This window comes from Acanthisitta chloris, unplaced genomic scaffold (assembly GCF_000695815.1).
Source record: "Acanthisitta chloris isolate BGI_N310 unplaced genomic scaffold, ASM69581v1 scaffold11666, whole genome shotgun sequence".
NCBI lineage: Eukaryota > Metazoa > Chordata > Aves > Passeriformes > Acanthisittidae > Acanthisitta > Acanthisitta chloris.
In genome coordinates this window covers 9,428-13,742 of record NW_008677628.1, presented here as the reverse complement: position 1 = coordinate 13,742, position 4,315 = coordinate 9,428, and positions in this window count along the sequence as shown.

Here is a 4,315-nt window from a genome sequence, read left to right as displayed (position 1 = left end):
TGCCTTCTGGTGCGTTAGTAGATCAAGTGGAAAGACATGACAAACAGCCCATAGAGAGGAGAATTTCAAGTGGAAATTGAGGTGCGTCTCTAAAGGGACAGAATTTGATCTTATACATAATAATAATAATAGTAATAATAGTAATAGTAGTAGTAATAACAATAATAAAAACAGAGAAAGATTTGCAACCTGACTCACTTAAGGAAACGGTACTTCTCAAAAGTTGTGGAAGTGTCATCTCATGTGATAACATCACATACCATGAGTTTGTTGAATGTTCTAAAAGAAAAACAAATTCACTGTGCTTGGCAAAAGCAGTAATACTTCTTTGCAACTAGAGTGTGTTTATAGGAACATTTGTGATTCCATGCAAAAAGACTAACTAAAATTTAGTTTTGAGACTGTAAACTTGTGTCTTTCTATGTAGATTCAGCTTCTGAAATTAATGACGTAAAATTTGTTGAAATACTAAAACTTTCTACTTGGATTGGAATCCACTTCAGTTAGGTTCATGCATTAGCAACAATTTATTCCATGCTCCTACTGAACTATGTACTCTGTTGAAGGAATCTTTATTTGCTTGAATAAAGAGCCAGAGCCATGAGATGTTTTTATTGATTAAGTCAAATACACCTCAATTTGCAGTCTGGGAAGTAAAAATTAAAAATATCCAGTACCAGAGATGGTATAGTTTTTCTGTTTCTCTGGGTTTTAAATGGGCTTGTACATGCTAATATTGCGAGACAGTGAATGAGCTCTCTCTTAACAGACTCTTGTATTTTTGCCAGGTACCACTGTACTTGTAACTCAGTAAGTGAATTGCTAAGCAGTGTGGTATGGCTGCTATTAGCATTAACCCCAGTATTAGTATGCAATATGTCTCTAGCCCATATGGGAGGCATTAGCATTGTTACAGAATTGGTGGATTCTTCAAGTTTTTCAAGGAGAGGAATTTTACAAAACTAGTTTTTGTTTATTGTATATGTACAAGATCAATTTCACAGTGCTTCAGGGAGTAGTTCCCTCATTCCTGTGGCCTTATGGGCAAGATATACTCACTTTCATTTCTCTGTGAGATATGCATCCTCTGTGAAGGTCCCTAGTGCCAGTTCTTCTAAGGGGACGGAAGGTATATTTATATATAGCAATTCTAAACTCCTGTAGATCTTGTGGTTCATAATCTAAGAACTGCAGTGTTTCTGGCATTGCTGTAGATACTTGAGAGGGGCAAAAAGTTTCTTGTTTCATTTTGCATACCTGTGAAGAGCTGACCACAATCATGCCTTTCTTTTTTTTAATAACATAAAGGGGTTTTATGCAGCCAGGGGTGGTTTGGTAGTTGCATTGTTGTGATAGAGTCCTAAAAGGAAATCTGTTTTATAGACACAATTGCCCTTTTGCCTGTCAGTTGTTATGGGTTAGTAACATACTTTTATTCTGTAATAACAAGTAACACTTCCCCATCAGGTTCTGTACTAGTTAAGACATTCAGTAGTGAGGTGGAGCCAGCCAGCCAGGACTCTGCACATTCCTTTTCTCCTGCAGGTCCAAGATTGTTATGCTTCTTTTCTGAGGCACTTTTCCACTTTTTTCTGGGCTTCTTAACTTGTTGCAAAGATTCCACCTCCATACAAGGCACTCTCACATTGCTGTATGAGCACAGTTTCCTAGCCTTGCCCAATAAATCTGTACATCCAAAGCATTTCTATTCCCGTGAAGCCTTGTCTCCGATCCTCATCCTGTGACTTCTTCCTCAGTGAGAACTCCAATTTCAAGGAGTAATTCTGATGTCAGCTGTGTCTACTCGTTTCTTACTTACTTGACTCTTAGTCCGTTAAGCAGTTTTCACCCTAATTTTTTTCTGCAGCCTTTCAGCTTCATCTAGTGCAGTTCCAGGAGGTCAATTTAAGGTCCTGACAAGAGAGTGTTATTCCTTATTTGATTTTTGTTCAATTTATCCTAACAGTGTCCATTGACTTAGTTTCCAGGTGACCACATGTGTGAGATTACTTCTCTGACAGAGGGGTTTGAAAAGCCAAGATGCATATAATAGAATCATTGAATCAACCAGATTGGAAAAGACCTCCAGGATCATCAAGTCCAACCCTACCATCATTACTAGACCATGGCACTAAGTGCCACATCTCATCTTGAAAACCTCCAGGGACGGTGAATCCCCCGCCTCCCCTGCCAGCCCATTCCAATGCCTGATCACTCTCTCTGTAAAAAAATCTCTTCCTAATATCCAAGCTAAACCACCACTGGCAGAGCTTGAGTCTGTGCCCTCTTGTCCTCCTGCTGGTTGCCTGGGAGCAGAGACCAACCCCCACCTGACTCCAACCTCCTGTCAGGGAGTTGTAGAGGGTGATAAGGTCTCCCCTGAGCCTCCTCTTCTCCAGGCTGAACACCCCCAGCTCCCTCAGCCTCTCCTCATGGCACTTGTGCTCGAGTCCCTTCACCAGCCTCGTTGCTCTTCTCTGCACCTGCTCCAGCACTTATTGCCCTTAGTTTCTGTCTCTGCAGATATGCACGGAGCCTGCTTTCCAAATAATAGCACTAAATTCACCATGCATCCTTGTTTCCTGGAAGTTGGAATGGTATAAGAGGAAAGCATATCTGCACATTAAAATTTATGTATTTTGGAAAAAAATAACCCAAACAAAATTGATATGTACCAAGACTCTGCTCAGCAGGCTGAGGAAAGTAAGGTATTCTCTTTCCTTTGTACAATGCTTAACAGAATAGGAATATTTATACCAGGGTTTCTATACATGATGTGTTCCCTATTCTCCTTGTTAGAGACCTGTTACTGACTCCTTAAATCACGGTTGTTATTGCAAGATATGGCACCAATATCACAGTTCTTAAATCCTTACTCCTGTGTCAAAACATTTTTGGGAGCCTTTGTTATCCTAAGGCATATTCCTTCGAATGAACACCCTAAGGCTGAAGTTGTGACTGAGACATGCAGCATGACAGCTGTGAGCCATCACAGCCATGCATGGGGTTTGTGTAGATGATTTGCTTTAGATACATGTGGGTCTAGAATCATGTCCCAGGATTGCAAACTCTAAGTGTTCTGCGGGGGCAAAAACATGTTCAAAGATTTCACTGGGGAATCCTCCATTATTGATTTTCTGTATGTCTTTTTGTGAGCTGAGAGACTGTAGGCTGTGAAATTATATTAGAAAATCAAGTTAGATAACACAGGCAATAGAGAAGCAATAGAGGAAAATATGAACTAGTTGGGAATTAATAAAATCCATTGGCATATTTTGTAATTCCCCTCTCTGTGACAGTTATACACTTAATTTTTTGGGTGGGGTTTTCTGGCTTTCCCCCCCCCCCCATGTTAGGAGGATAATGCCTCAAATGTTCAGGTTTCTGCTCTTGGCTGAGATTTAGTTGGGTTTTTTTAGTTTGTTTTTTGAGGGGGGAGATTAGGGTCAATTGTATCTTTAAAATTTATTCCTAGGTTTTGTAGCTGAAAGCAATCAAATAGACTCAGTGGGATTTGAGGGAGCTCACGTGGAACAGTAAAGTAGCTAGAATGTGAATCTGAAAAACTGCTTATTGCATGGCAAATGTCAACCAGCAGGTTATTTGCAGCTAATTAACAAGCACGACGTGTGAGTGGAATGTTTTCTAATCAATAAAAAGGCTGTTATTTTTAATTTCTGATACCATTAAGTGACTCTTAGCATACAGTTGGTTAGTTACAAGATGTGTATTGTGGTTTAGTGAGGGTGGAAGGATGGAAAAGTATAAGGTATACCCAGAGTTTGCCTAATCCATTCCAGATGGACAAAATGTGTTCAAAATGTGCTTTTATACCAAATCCAGAAGAGTGACCAATGTCATAGAGTAAAGCTCAGACTTTCATGCCGTGACTGCAGACTTGAAGGCTGAAAGATGTTTTCTTTTTAGATTTTCTTTTTGTTAGATTGATTGAAATATTTGATACAGGATAAAAAGACAAGTAATACTCTCCTGTCTCAACTGAGGACAGAAATTTTGGGTGCAAACATCTCTTAGGATGTGCTTACTGGTTACACACCTGATGATTTTCTGAACTGGAAAACTTGAGAATACCTACCAGCATACAATGTGGGCAGTGTGACTTGTTACTGCCCCCAGTTAAATTCTTTCTCTAAATGAGGCAATGAAACTTTTGGTAATTAAAAATGCATCGGGATAAATTCATAAAATACCAAGCAACATACACTGTTGATAGTAATGGCAGGTTAATGCCTTCTATAGTTTACAAATAAAACTTTTACACACTAGACTTACTAGAGAAGGAAAAAAAATCAAT